Here is a 15,787-nt window from a genome sequence, read left to right as displayed (position 1 = left end):
GACTTGTATTGCGCCCTTTAACAACCAATATGAGCAGACAGTTAAAGGATACGTGTGGCATAAACCAGATGCGATGTGTGTGCGTAATATAGGAGAAAAGGGTAGCGCCAATTTCTTAGCTGCGCCTTGGGATAGCCTACAATAATGTCGCCCTTAAACAAATGACAGGTACGCTGCTACGACAGTCCACTCTGGCACCATCTAGGCGACAATATGATGATGTTAACAAGTAGGCGAAATAATATTTATTCTACCTAGGTGGGCTTGCAGCTTTCGAAAGCGAGCAATACGCCAAATTAGGGGAAAGAAATTTCGTTTTTTTTTAAAGCCTGTAGGGCTGCCTCTGTATGCATGAACTGCTCTCAAACGCTTTCTTTCATCTCATCATACTAGAGTATCATATAGTACTCGTTTTCATTCTCCGCAAATGCCTATGAGTTCGCGTTCCCAAAAGCCGTCCTGTCTAGCCCATAAGTCCGCGCTCGTGTGCGGATGGAATGCCTACGCCGAGTCGATGGTGCCTAAATTCGCGTCTCTGTTTCATTCCTGTCGCGGGTTCCGAATTCCCGGCATCCGCGCTAGGAATCGCAAGCTCGTACACCTCTTTGCTCTGCTGGCACACGCACGGACGCAAACTCGCCTACACACGCACACACACACACACGCACGCACGCACTAGCTGAGGAGTATGCGTCATTTGTTTGCCGAGCGGACGTCATTTCGACTCTCTCGGCACGCAATCGATATGAAGCGGCGTCGGTATAAGCTCGGCGGTTGTGCGCCCGCTCCTGTCGATAAGGAAACGGGGCGCATCTGATAAACGCATCGGGAAGGGAGACCCGGCGCGCGCGCCAGCACTCACATTGGGACCCCCCTGTAATTGGAGGAAAGGCCATAAAAACGCCAGCCTATTGGATCCGGCGTGGTGGCCTGGCCAGCTTCCGTGGCCGGAGAGCCTGCCGATAAGGTCTCTCTTCTCAACACATTCACTTTATTGCTCTCCCGAGGGGCCTGCCGCTCCTGGCTGCTGCAGCGGCGGGAAGGCAACCCCCCTCGACACTGTATACTGCGAGAGGCACCTAGCGTACAGCTCGCGAACGAGGCCGGTAGGCAGTCGTTGACTCTGAAGCACTGCGGGAGCCGCAATCTGTGGAGTGTCGGTCCGTGAGGTGCACTGAGCGCTAAAAATGAAGCCGGAACGAGGCTACACGATTTGACCACAAATACCCTAGAACGAACGAAATACTTAATCCCCCCACAAGTAATTCAAATTTCGGGTTTCTTTCAGTTCAAGTGGGCTTGTAATATTATTCTTTAGGCACTCGCTTTGGGAGATAGCTTGAATATGCAGTGTTTCTTTATCTCCGCCACATTTTTTAAATGTTGCCTATGGCTGATAGCACAATTTTAAGCGCTGATCTATATTACTCGATGCGGCGGCCGTTACATCTGCGAGAAATCAAAACGTTCTATTGAATAAATATTGTAATTACTCTGACAAACGTTTTAATTAATTACTTTCCACCACATATTTCTATCTAAGGTAGCACGACGTATCAACTTGGAACGAATTGTTTGAACAGCACCAGTTCCGAGATATTAATTTTCAAGGTGTCCATCAAAATGCTTTGGTGTTCCAGTTATTTTTCCGTTTCAATGCATAAAACAGCAGTTTCTTAAAACAATAACTGGAATGCCAATGCATTTCGTCTGCCATTTTGACAATTAATATCTCGGAACTGGTGCTGTCCACAGAATTGAAGAAGTAAAACCAAGGACACCGACCAACATAGAAGTGCTAAAAAATGAAAAAATCTAAAAGACGTTTCGGCTTCGCTACGGAAGCCTTGTTCACAATGGGATGACGGAAGGTTCATGGAAGCTTATGTATGCTTTAGAACGTGACGTAGGCAGCGCGTGTATGACGGTGGGAGGGTTCCCTCATTTCGATTAAGCGTGTGACGTGTTTTTTGTATCTCCAGTGACTCCAGATACAGACGCGATTTTTGGTTTCTTTCTTGGCCGATAATTCTTGAGCGATCCCAGTCGATATCATGGCCCGTTGCATCCGCGTGCTCGGCAAGGGCATTCGACACTGTACGCTTCTTTCCACAGAATTTGTCCACAGAATTCGTTCCAAGTGGATACGCCATGGAAACTCAGCGGCTATAATTCGTATATTAAATATGAGGCATAAAGTAATTAAATAAGTGAATTAGCGTAATTACGTTAATTGTTCAATTGAACATTTTGATTTCTCGTAGAAGTAGTGGCCGCCTCATCGCGTAATTTAGATCAAGGGTTAAAATTGTGCTATCTGCCATAGGCAATGTTTAAAAAATTTGGTGCAGCTAAAAAAAAGCACCCTGTATGTTAAAAACTATGAGGAAATGTCATCAATGCAAATTATGAGCGTTCATGATTCTTGATTTATCTGAGAGATGCTCTTCAAATCGTGTGCCAAAACTGCTTTGTCACTGTCTTCCGCTACAACTTCTTTAGAGCCGTGGTCTTCTTTTATTTCTTGTTCAGGCGAAGCGTGTTCGCAAGAGAAAATTGCTAATAGATTCGAATAGGAATCCTCCAGAAAAAAAAACGGTTAAAAATTTGTTAGAGAGCCAAATGTTTCCAATTATTGTACAAAGTGTACAATGAAGTTGTGTGAAATTCATCCTACACAAAGCAAGAGAAAAAGAAGAAGAAAAGAAAGCATATTTACGTGTTTTGGTAGACAAAAAAATCCCAGCCAACGCGGCCGCACTTCGATGGGGGCGAAATGCGAAAAACAGCCGTGCACTTAGATTTATGCACACGTTCAAGAACTCCAAGTGGTCCAAATTTCCCGAGTCCCCACTACGACGTACCTCATAAATATATCATGGTTTTGGTACGTAAGATCCCGTAATTTGTTTTTTTTTTGTACACGAAATGCCGTTAACACTTCTGGTCTGGTCACCTGAGAAGCTTGTAAAGGAAAACAAAAACTTTGCAAAGTGATCATACCTGAGAACGAGGGTAAGGAAACAACGAAATAAACCCGTAGCCAGATGCACGTAGTATAGAGCGTTGTGCCCTTTGAAGGAGCTTAGTGCAATACTGCTGCACCGAACATAGTTTTAGAGAATCCAAACATGCTTAAGATTTGTTGTTATTTTTTCATATTTAATGCTGATGTAACAGTCGGTAGCATTGACGAAATGTTGTTGCAAGTTTTGTCAGAGAGAGAGGGGGGAGAAGAAATGAAAGAATCGACGGAGAGGTAAACCAGACACATCCTATTTGCTCGGTATATTCAAATACCTTAGTCTCTGCAACAACTAAATCACCTATTTTTTTTTATCTTAAGCTGATGTCATTCGACGATGTCTCGTACGGTGAGCAAGCATCATATCCTAGCTATAAGCTCCTCAAGAAGCGGGAAGAGTATGGGAACTGAGGGACCCTCTGTCTCTTCTTTCTTTGCAATAATGTGAAGCAGACAGACAGTGAGGCCAGATAAAGCTTAGGACAAACTAACCGTTATATTTTATTGAAATGTACAAGCAATAACGAAAAGAGCAATGAAAGTGGACTAAAAGGCAACTTGCCACCACGCCTGGTGGGAGCTGAATCCATATCTTCGGCACTACACGTTCGGTGCTCTGATCAATTAAGCTGCACCGCGGTGACTGTCCTACCGCAGAATTTGATGAGTGTGAGTGTGTGCGCAAGGCCTGACTCTGGGAGTGTTTGCCAGCGTCCCTCACGGTCATGGCGGCTGATGTGGGACATCCTTTTAACCGCAGGCATCTCGCAGCATGTGAACTTGTGCTTCACCTCAAAAGGCCTTTGCAGCACTGTAGAAGCTACAGGACTCCTTTAGCCAATAGGAATACTGAATGCTCCTCGATGTGTGTTCATCCACGCCTCGTCGTCTGCTCACTGCCATAGTAATTTGCGCGTATACGACATTCATGCGCAAAGGTACTGAAATTTCCTGTATCGGTGTAACGTATCACGTACCCAACAAAATGAAGCTCTCTAATCCCTCCGATAATGAGACGCTTAACAACCGGAACTGCATTTCGATACGCAAGGATATTACCCGCGGACATCTCGTACCTTCGGCAGTGCTGCAAACGGCTTGTGAGATGCAGTATACGAGCCGGCAACTAGCCAAGTCCATGAAAGTGTCCCTCACACAGATGTATGGTAATAATGTAAAAAGAATGAAATTTACACACAGCTGGAACCTGACAAACCGCATTCTTAAATTTATGTACGTATCAACTCGCTCAAATCCTGCGTAGCTTTTCTTGCGCAAGAAGCCTATCATCGGAGAAAGGCAGCACGTACATACTTTCCATGACCCTCAAAGGAACAGGCATGCATTCAAGTCGCAAATTATGACTAATACAGCGCAGAGTTACCTTGTTCTCGCGTAGCCTTCTGCTCTTCCAGGAAGCTCGTGCACTGTGTCGCAAATGCATTGCGCCACTACAGTTGTAAAGGCTCGCTCGAGAAATGTGAGTTTGGCGCTCGAAAACTGAGCAACGACGCGAAGAGACCATGTTACAAACTCCATCTGCGCAACTCAAGTTCGTGACGAAGCATTCGCTTTTGAAATCTTTGGAAATGTCTAACTTGATTTGGCCGCGTCGGGCTCCTGCAGGGTCCGGCTCATTTTCCTCCTACCAATTTATCCCTCAGCCTATATTTAATATATACGTATGAACAGTTTTGTGTTTATATTAAAGTCTTTCCTTCGGTACGCTGGCGTTGGATCGAAGTTCTGACTGGCGAGTTCCCCATTCGAGTGGTTTCGCCCGCATCTATGATGTCGTTCTCAGGAACCATTAATCAAATTGCGATTTATAAGGCCACATTGTTACGCTGGTACTGAATTTGGTCGCTGATTGGCTGAGCCAGTTACGACCCAAAATATATTTATTTCCTTTGTCTGCGTGAACGCTGCCGTTTTGTATGTTCAAAAGAAAAAAGGAAAAGAAATGAAGCAACGTAGATCGGAAGAAAAGAAAAAGAAACAGCCTTTATCCTAGATATTCCTGTGTCATGATGTTTAAAAGCTTTCATTTCTATGTTTATGGATTCGACTGGTTATGAATGCAATGTATTTATTTTATTTACAGCTACCACTTCGATCAGGCTCATTTTACTGCTTTCCCGGTTCTGTACGCGTGGAATATACATATGTATGGACTGTACGTGCTGCTTTAAGATGAGCTCTTCCAATTGACCTAAGCCTACACGCGCCTCTCCACCTCCCTCGCCGTTGAGAGCTGGGCGGTTGTCTGTTGATTCATTTAGCCCACAGCGGTGGCGCGTTCCAGCTAGTTTGGTCGATGATAAGTGAACGGACAGGCAGCGCCCCCTTCCGCGTGCCCTCATTTTCCCCGTAGATGGCAGTGCAGCGATACTGTGGAACGTGTTCGTGGCGCATCGCTAAACATAGCCGGCGTTGAGTCGACGACCCTGTACGTCACCGCTTCCACCTGCTCATTTGACAAGGACATATTCTCGGCCTTTCCTGAGGCGTGGTGCGATCATTTTTCTATAAATGGTTAGCACTGAAGTCACCGCGGCCGCCATGTTCCGCTACTAGCACGTTGAGAAGCTGCGTAAAGATCAATCAGGACAGCATGACAGCATGCCAGATTCACTATCTGGAGCCTGGCAACAAAGCACTAACAGTGAGAATTCAGTGAAAAAAAAACGGTCGCCGTAAGAGAGCAAAACAATATTTTCGTGCTGGTGGTGGTGATGAACTTTATTGAAAGGGGAGAACGTAATAATATGGTCCACTGACGTCATCGCAGCTACCATGTTTGGCTACTAGTACGGTAAAAAGCTGCGTCCATGACGTCACAGGAAAACTGTCTACATAAACAATTCATCACGCGCCACTCTAATTTTTGATACGCAGATTCCATTCCATTCCATTCAATGCTTATCTGCTGGGACAAGCTGTGCACAGATACTATACAGCGTGTTAACCGAGGTAATGCGAAAAGGGGCAGGAAGAGTGTGTCTCTTGACGACACCTAAACTTCGGGAGGGAGCTGGGTGGGGGGGGGGGGGGGGTCTTATACGTTGTGGATCTCACGTTATTTCTCCGTTACACATTAGTTAGACATGCACTTACGGACGCTTTGTGTTGTCGGTCATACGGCTCACGTAGTCTTTACCAGCGTTTTCCCCGTGATATAGCTGGGAAGGGAGGTGATGGTCAAGCTGCCAAACAGCAGCTTTTTCTCGCAGTCTTCCCATCTGTATGAGTGTACAAGATGGCAAATAAAAAGAAGAAATAAGAATAACTCACAATCATAAGAACAGATGGATCGGTGATAACAGACGAGTAGCAGCGCAGACCATGCGTTCCATGGGGCTGAGTTTATATATATATATATATATATATATATATATATATATATATATATATATATATATATATATGCCCTGTCTCGTTTTCAATGAACAGTGCTTGAAAGTTATCACCATTCATACCGAAAAGCCGTAACTGCTCTCGTCAACTTCATTTCTCGTACGTCGGGCCCTTTTTATGTGTATTCTTCCTAGTCCAAGTTTTACCGTGTAATTATGAGAGGCTGAACTGAACGGTAAAATACGAGAGTTGTTCCATGTGCATGTATAATCCGATACGTACGCGACGTCGAGTTCGAGTAAAGCCTACACAGATAGCTAAAGTTTGCGAGGCACGTCCAATGCTTTCTGCTAAATCTAGCCGCACGCTACACAGATCGCCACCAGTCGCTGAATGCGTGCCCAATGACTACGTGAAAGCGGCCCGCGCTGATGAGCTCTGTATAGACATCCGCTTGCATTTGTTATGCGCTCTCGCTGCACCATTCTCGTCGAGAAAGCGGGGTGTTTCGCCTCGTGGGACCAGCCGCTGCTTGCACGATATATAATGCAGATTGTTTACACAGGCTGCGAGAACCTAAGCTGGCTTTTGACAAATCGCTTCGAGGGGATCAGCGCATAAGACACGAATTTTGCAACGTTTGGCCAGCGGCTGCGGGCATCGTCGTTTGGGCTATCGACAAAGTTTGCAGATATATATGTAGCATTCGATGCCCCCTCAGCAGTATTTGCGTAGCTCCATCAGCGTGTATACTAGTATTGTGCAAAAACAACGTACGTCGCGCTCTTTCTTTCAAACTGCGCACGCACGCACACGCACGCGCACGCACACACACACACAAACACACACACAAACACACACACACGGACACACACACACACGGACACACACGGACACACGCACACACACACAGTGCAGCAATCGCGCTTACGTCGAAGGTACAGTTTGAAAGAGTGCGACGTACGTTGTTTTTTCACAATACTAGTACATACACGCTGCGGGAGCTACGCAAGTACTGCTGAGGGGCCATCCAATGCTTTATTGCCTTTGAGTAATGGAAGTAATGGTAATTTTGGCAGCCCACCACCACTGGTCGTATTGCCGTTGCTTTTCCATTTGCCGCTCCTCGTATTCACGCCGCTCCTCTGGAGTCCGAACTATGCGTTGCCATACCCATAGCGGTGCTGCAGCATCAATGAAGTCAGTTGCCAGGCTGGTTCTTTTAAACACGAAAGGCTATTGACGTTACTCCCCACGTCGCAATCGCGGCAGCATGCGCTGCAGTAATCTTTAAAACGAAACGTGTGCGGCGAGCGCTACGTTCTTCGCATTGTTATCAGGAGCGCCTTATCGTCAATGATGTGGTTTGGATGCCTGTTTTGTACTTTCGCTTTATTGAAAACGTATGCTGTGCTTTATGTTCTATGCGTGATGCCAAAGAATGCATGCCCTTTTCGCTACAATCGCTGAAGATTTTTTTTTTTAGATATCGCTGAAGGTATTTTCTTTTTTTTTTTCTCCTGAGGACGCGCCACGACAAATCGTTACCAAATAGAGGCTAGCAGCTCCTCTGTAATGACCATACTTCGTATATTACCACAACAACTTATTCCTGTGAAGTTATGTACAATTAGGTGTTATTTGTGTACATTTGTGCTTCTGGTAGGATCGCGACCGCCAGCAGTTAACCGCCGCGGTAGCCCATGCAATGGCTATGGCTTTGCACTGCTGAGGTCGCGGGTTCAATACCGGCGGTGGTGGCCGCCTTCCCATGGGAGCGGAATGCAAAAACGTTCGTGTACCGTGCGTTTGGGTGCATGGTGCAAAGAATTACAGGTGGTGAAAATTAATATGGAGTTTCCCGGTATGGCGTTCCAGATAATAAGATCGCGGTTCTGGCACGCAAAACCGGAGTATTCAATTCTTATTAGGCGGTTAGCTGTGGCCGCTAGTCGCAGAAACGTGTCACTGCACTCATTCGGTGGTAGATAGGTTCGATCTGCGACACCATCCTTGTTAAAATAGTACTTTGCATTTTGCGACATACAGGTAGATGCACTGTCGCATTGAAATACATGAGGTACACATGTACCTTCTTTTCATGTAGGACATGGTAATTTTTGTTTTATCCGCGAATGCGAGCCGCAAAAGAACTCTAGCAAGAAGAAGATCTCTAGAAAAGAAGATCTCTAGCATTCGCTGCGTTGCTTGCCATGTATGGGACGGAGTATAATATATTGCTTACTATGAAGAGAAAGACTATCATTCCACTCTGTGAAGATGGAATGGCAGCGAAACCACTTTGCTTTTCGTTTGAGAGCTTTGACTGTCGTCAGCTTTCGCTGCCATTCCATTTTCACACAGTGGAATGGTTGTCATTTGTTCGAAATGTCTGATGATGGGAGTTGATGTGTTTGAATGGATGATTTAGTAAAGACAGTGGCTGCTGTTGGATTGAGACTCTTTATTTTGTCAGAGTAGTCACGATCCCTTTATGATCACTGGCATGCACACTCAATGGTCCGACTGCCACCCTAGAGAGGTTCTTGGCTAGAATCAAATCAATGCACGTCAAGTGATGCGTGATAGGTATGATGGAGTTAGAGTAACATTGTAGGCCAAACTCTTCCAACATATATTGCATTAACCATTTCTTCTCTGGCTTAGAAATGTCCTCATTGAAGTCTCCGTTGATGATCACAGGCGTGGTGTCATCCTTTCTAACTTACTGGAAATACGAAGTCATACACTTGATTTCGGGCTTGGAAGTAGCGAGCGAGATGCACACCGTCGGGATCATAATCCCTGCTTCAGTTCGTATAGCACAAACATCTGCGCAGTCGGTGACGATTCTGTTCATCCCAAGACCGAATGGTTTACGTATATAGCTGTTTACGTATATAGCAACACCTGCAGAGCGCGACTCCGCCCGGCGATCTCTCACGACTCCGGTGTAGCCATTGAGCTGGGCGAACGAGCCTGACCGCGTTTTCAAATGACACAGGACGAGTATCTCGTTCAGGATTGCATCGTGATTGAGATCTTCCGCATGCAGATTCAGTGAACGAATGTTCAATGCCTCAACTGCAATCGCGTGCAGTTCATGCAGTACTGCTTGGTAAGTCTTGGTTGTCGTAGGCAGGTGGTGATTTTCCAAACGCCTGAGCTTTGTCTGTTTTTGTTTGCATGGTGAAATGTGTGGTCTGCCTTCACATTCGTTAGGAACAGTCGGTTCACGTCCGTGCATTGGCTCAGAGCCACGTACACCATAGCTTCTGTGGGTGCTTCTTGTCGTACTCGCACACCACTTCCCAGTACGTTGCGCATTACAGGTTCCCGAGCCCACAGGGATATATGTGCCATTGTGCTTGGACCCTTCCTGCTCTATCACCAGGATCGGCTCACATGATGATCTTTTCTGTTGCCGGACGCCGTAAAAGCTACGGAAGGTTAGTCATATACAACTTTCCCTGTAAAAAAGCAAAAGAAATCCTGCCTCGTTCTTTACGCAGAATGTATTGATCTTCAGGGGCAAGAATCGCTACAACGTTTTTTTTTTCCTTCCTCAATCTTTGTCTTTATTCGGGAAATGAATGTTATTTCGTCTGCCTTCTCTATGCTATCAGCGTTTACGCTCTTGAGCAACACGCGCCCTCTGTATACCAAGCTAATCTCAAGTAGAGGTTCTTGCGGTCGCTTTTGGAATAATGTGCTGACTGTGCTATAATGCGCTGTGTAAAAGACGGGATAATTAAGTTCTCCCACTTTAGGTCTCTCAACCCTGGTTGACACAGAATTTTATATTGCACGCTCATTGTGAGCTCCGTCAATCGACCACAACAAGAGCCGACTTCGCTCACGGCTATCTTCACTGCCGAGTGTGTTTTGCTTAAATGTGCAAATAAAGTTGGACGAGTTAACAGTGTTCTCCGAGTTCGCGACATTCATCAGCCCGCCTTATAATATATATTGCGTCATGGTTCATCCTTCTTATAAGTTCTCCTACCCGTAGTAGTTCCACGCCACTGCTGCTGGCTCGCTGAAATATGTACTCGTGGGTACACGTATACGTGTAACCCCGTATGCAAAAGTAGCGTATCGCAAGTCCAAACTTTTCATTTCTTCCTCAGCGAAATTGTTTGGGTTAGCTGTTGGAACTTCAGATGTTACTCATGCGCAGGTATACTGCTGGCATATCAGTGAGCAAACCGGTGCAGTTAGGGGTCTGGATTATTTTTACATTTGGGAATGTGCGTGCGTGCGTGCGTGCGTGCGTGCGTGTGTGTGTGTGTGTGTGTTTGTGTGTGTGTGTGTGTGTGCGTGTGTGTGTGTGTGTGTGCGTGTGTGTGTGTGTGTGTGTGTGTGTGTGTGTGTGTGTGTGTGTGTGTGTGTGTGTGTGCTTGTGTGCGTGCGTGCGTATGTTTCTGTCCGTGTGAGGGGCCGGTGTCACAACACGGAGGCGAAGGAAGAAAGAAAGGGAAAGGCAGGGATGTTAACCAGAAAAGCGTCTGGTTGGGTACCGTACGCTGGGGGAAGGAGAGAGGGGAATGCAGAGATGACAGTGAAGAAAGGACGACGCGGTGAATGCGTTTACGCGCATGTTTCCAAAAAGTGAAAGTTCTGCCCAGCCTGATGTCAAGAGGATGCAAATACAACTATGCACACATCATCATCATCAGCAGCAGCCTAGTTACGCCCACTGCAGGGCAAAGGCCTCTCCCATACTTCTCCAACTACCCCGGTCATGTACTAATTGTGGCCATGTTGCCCCTGCGAACTTCTTAATCTCATCCGCCCACCTAACTTTCTGCCGCCCCCTGCTACGCTTCCCTTCCCTTGGAATCCATTCCGTAACTCTTATTGACCATCGGTTATCTGCCCTCCTCATTACGTGTCCTGCCCATGCCCATTTCTTTTTCTTGATTTCAACTAAGATGTCATTAACCCGCGTTTGTTCCCTCAGCCAATCTGCTCTTTTCTTATCCCTTAACGTTACACCTACCATTCTTCTTTCCATAGGTCGTTGCATTGTCCTCAATTTAAGTAGAACCCTTTTCGTAAGCCTCCAGGTTTCTGCCCCGTACGTGAGTACTGGTAAGACACAGCTGTTATAAACTTTTCTCTTGAGGGATAATGGCAACCTGCTGTTCATGATCTGAGAATGCCTGCCAAACGCACCCCAGCCCATTCTTATTCTTCTGATTATTTCAGTCTCATGATCCGGATCCGCAGTCACTACCTGTCCTAAGTAGACGTATTCCCTTACCACTTCCAGTGCCTCACTACCTATCGTAAACTGCTGTTCTCTTCCGAGACTGTTAAACATTACTTTAGTTTTCTGCAGATTAATCTTTAGACCCACCCTTCGGCTTTGCCTCTCCAGGTCAATGAGCATGCATTGCAGTCGGTCCCCTGAGTTACTAAGCAAGGCAATATCATCAGCAAATCGCAAGTTCCTAAGGTAACTAAGCATGCACACATGCTTTTCCCTTTCTTAAATGTATAGGTGCTTCATTAAGAACAGGTTTAGTGAACAGGCCTTAATAAGTTACCGGAAGGGCCACTGCAGCTAAATCAGAGCCCTGGTTTAAATTGTATAGTTAGTGTAATGTCTCTCTGCACGCTTTTACGTGGGTACACGCTCGTCTACGGCGCCGACTCAGTGATCGTGTTCCCTACTTGTAGTTTGGTTAAGGTTCACTATACGGGTGGGTGTCTATTGCACTCTCTACCTCCAACAAAATGAGTGCACACAAGTGCACACAAGTGCACAAAAGATTTCCTGGGATAACTTCATCACATAAAAGGTTCACCCACGTAAGGTGTCGTTGATTCCCCGCGGGCGGATGGCGCGTATCAAACAAGGACGGCTGGCGTTAGAGGCACTGACGAATCCGTGCCTGTCCTTTTTTCTTCTCTTTGCTGCGATAAAAGCTATGTATCTTCATTCAACAACGTTCGCGAATGATACACAGTGAGCCGTTGAGAAATAACGCCTGTTCATTTCTTTCTGTCGTTTCCGAGAAGCTGCTGGGCATCGCAGCTCGGTACTCATCCCTGCTGCTAGGTTGTTCTTCTAAGAAAGAGAGAAAAACTATTTGGTTTAACGTCCAGAAGCAGCACAATGGGGTTATGAGGGGAATTATATTGGAGAGCGCCAAGTTAAGTTTAAGCACCTGGGGTTTTTTAAATTGCACAATAAATTTCAGTACACGAGCGTTCTTGCATTTCGTCCCCACCAAAACGCAGCCTCCTCTGCCGGGAATGAAACCTGCGACTCGGCCAGGCAACGCCATAGCTACTGAGCTACCGCTGCGCACCCTTGTGAGAAAATGTGTTGGATATTTGTTCGGGTTGTTCAACTCAGTTATGCAGTGATCCTTTGCGGACCGACATGAAACCTTGCGAGCACTCGAGCGTCAGTGTTTAAAACAGACTTTGTGGCGGGTTCGTTCAAAGGTTTTCTACGGGAGTGTTGAAGATTTTCTTAAGGTGTTATGACAAATGGAAGGGGAGGGGGGAAGAATATGTAATTCGAGGAAAAGCGTTTCAACAACATTTACGTATTCTACCATCCTGCCTTTGTCGTCACGCTTCAAAAAAGAAAAAAAAAAAGACCGTGCACATGAAGATCGAGCAACTACGGAAACGTCATCTGGTTTCTGCGAGCATCTTACGGTGCCGGATAAAACTATAGATTGCGTATTTGTTTCTATTTCAGTAGCGAAAAGGACAGGTTGCTTTACAGAGCTCACAAGGAGTGCGCAAAAAGAAAAGGAAAAAGAAATAAATCATGTGGTACGAAGCATGCGCTGTATTTCTGGCATCATTGTGTCTCGCACTCGCGGCAAACTTTCATCTCCGATAAAAAAAAAAAACTTCTTGGTTTCGGCCCCGGCATTTGCATGCTGACAGGGTCACTAATTAATGCGGGCCGCGTAAACGGAAGGCGCGCCGTTGAACACGAACCGAACGTCGAAACGAAAGGAAGAGGTCCTCCCCGTTTCCGCTTCGATGATGCACTCTGCACGTTTGGATGACCACGCGACACGGGAGTACCGAAATGCCACGACGGCGGCTTCATTATACGGGGCGGGAGCAGTGCGACATAACTGCTGGCAGCGGTGACTGGAAGAGCAGTGCGTGGCGTGTACGTGTGCACTGATGTCTACCGCGTGTACATCTGTTGTGTCTGTGCCTGTTTGTCAGTGTCGAATACTTCTCTCTGCGTGTTGTTTAGAGACGAGTAGGCCGACGCACGCACTGCGCTTTCTATAATTAGCTACTCGGAAATGCGGACACTGCCGCTGTACAAGGTTTCATTCGCGTACTAATGATGGATCTGCGCTAATGACGGATTTGAGGCTGCGATCACGAAAAACCATAGTGGGCGAAACTGGCGATGAGAAGATAGATCACGTACGATCAGGATAGGAGCATGTATATACTTCGCTTTCCAATAGTGTGGTATGAAAGGAGGACCAGGTGTTTTTAATGAACTATATGTAAGGAATAGGAAGGAAGTACTACTGGCCGCACTATAACTGTCTAGCTCGCACACTGTAACATTAAGCACTATAACTGTCTAATTGAACAAAAGTGAGGCAAGTAGCTTTGAATGGCTCCTCGACAAGAGGCAGAACCAAAGCTGTATGAAGTATGCAGGTATAAAGAGTATAATGTCTTTATAGTGCGATAGCAATGATATGGAGAATGCAGGCAAAGTTTCGCCGTCCAAGCTCAAGAGCGATTAGATGGCGCTGGAGCGCCCCGCGTGCCGTGAGCTGTAGGTGAGAGATAAAGCTTGCGAGGGCGAACCGAGCATGGACAGTGGCTTGATGTGCGCGATGTTCCCGTATGCCCAATGTTGGAGGCGACGTGACCAAGCGCGAGCTAGAGATGCAGAGCGCGCGTCTCCTCTTCTAGCCCGGCCGTTGCTGCGCAGGCTGTGCTTGCGGCTGGCTGCATCTGCGGTCCTCGCTCCATATCTTGGAGGCAATCCGCGGCGAATGCAAAGCTTAAGGAAGCGCCGACATGGCTGGTGGCTTCATGCGCGCTGTCGTTTCGCGCGCCTGGTGTTTGACGTCGAGTAATGCCAAGTCTCGCAGATGGGGTGAAGCAGAAAGCAGCCCGAAGTGTTCGCTCCCCGCGTCCGACGCTCTAGGGGACAGCTAGGGGTCATGGTCATTGAATGAGCTAGATCCGTTAATGTTTGCCTGTGTGCGAGTGACACCATGCCTGTAATTTAATAAGTAAGCGAATGTTTACTGAAATTTATAGGGCCGATAAAGTTACGAACCTTACTTACTGTAGTTGTCCAATGCTTGTATTGTTATGAATGCTTAGCCTTTCAGGCGAAATTGCGGCTGTCTGTTCACTTTCTCTCATTCTTGAGCTTAAATAATGTTTTGGCAGCTCTTATTTCACGAGTTATTTTGCTCAATTTTACATTTACCTTTCCTTTGTCCCGTTTTAAACGAAACAAGTTCTTGGCTGTCGTAACTTGGCAGATTGGCTGGCTGTCGTAACTTGGCAGATCTCATCGCCGCCACGTAATATAACAATGCAGTGCGCTTTGTAAGAAACAAAACTATCTTCTGTGACCACGGCGTTCACCGTGAATGTGATGAAGTACTGAGTCTGCGTCAGTCAAAAAAGAATCATCCAGGCTCGGTTTATTGATGGCGGACTTGAAGGTTATTAGTTTAGTGCGCTGAGCTGGGAGACGATACTGGCACGTGTACTTGTCTTTATCGGACGACACGTTTCACCGCCTAACAAATGTTATCGCACAGCGCAGGAGGCGCTTGCATGTATCGGAAGTGTCTAAAATGTTGTCGATGCTTCTATCCACTGTCTGTTGTTGCCGAACCTTGTGTAATCTGATTGCATGTATGCGCGACGCGAATGGCGTAGAACTTTGTGGAAGACATGCGGGTCCCATCGATTACTCTGGAACATTCAACGACTGATCTATAAAAGCCGACACGCTTGACCCGCTGATCAGATTTCGACGACCGCCGATTGTGTTCGCCGCTACCGTTGTTCTTTGAGTGTAGCCTGTTTCTGAGGGCACAAGCTCGCCCAAGAAAACGCTCGTTTCGTTAATCACAGTTTTACTGTCTTCTTAACCGTCACTACCACGTGACAATACTAAAGTGATCGTGCTTCTTCCTGGATATTCCCGTCAGCAGGCACCTTATCTAATTCTCCGACCGACTGTTACACAGTCGATAAAGTTAAATTGAGATGTATTAGATGTGTTCACGGTGTTCACCGAGAGGGTGGTACGATATTTGGTGTCCATCAAATTCAGTAAGTCATTGAGGTTTGAGTTATTGATGACCGAATCCAAATTCTTTGGATTAATCGGTGAGTAGAGAGTCTTTGCCTACACGATAGTTC

At 46.4% G+C, this 15,787-nt stretch overlaps 1 protein-coding gene and 1 long non-coding RNA gene across 4 annotated transcripts in view; one reads left to right on the top strand and one right to left on the bottom strand.

The window, feature by feature from the left end:
* Positions 1-15,787, top strand: part of LOC139047678 (uncharacterized) — a 347,910-nt gene that overhangs the window by 16,879 nt on the left and 315,244 nt on the right. The gene's annotated exons all lie outside the window — the stretch shown is intronic.
* The window catches only part of LOC139047679 (uncharacterized), a 149,136-nt gene that overhangs the window by 116,172 nt on the left and 17,177 nt on the right, over positions 1-15,787 (bottom strand). The window contains exon 2 of the long non-coding RNA XR_011507322.1: positions 6,143-6,267. This is a non-coding gene — a long non-coding RNA (uncharacterized lncRNA). The remainder of the gene's footprint in view (positions 1-6,142; positions 6,268-15,787) is intronic.

The sequence above is a fragment of the Dermacentor albipictus genome, chromosome 7 (assembly GCF_038994185.2).
Source record: "Dermacentor albipictus isolate Rhodes 1998 colony chromosome 7, USDA_Dalb.pri_finalv2, whole genome shotgun sequence".
Classification (NCBI taxonomy): Eukaryota; Metazoa; Arthropoda; class Arachnida; order Ixodida; family Ixodidae; genus Dermacentor; species Dermacentor albipictus.
Note: the sequence above shows the minus strand (reverse complement) of the source record. Positions and strands in the feature narration are given on the sequence as shown.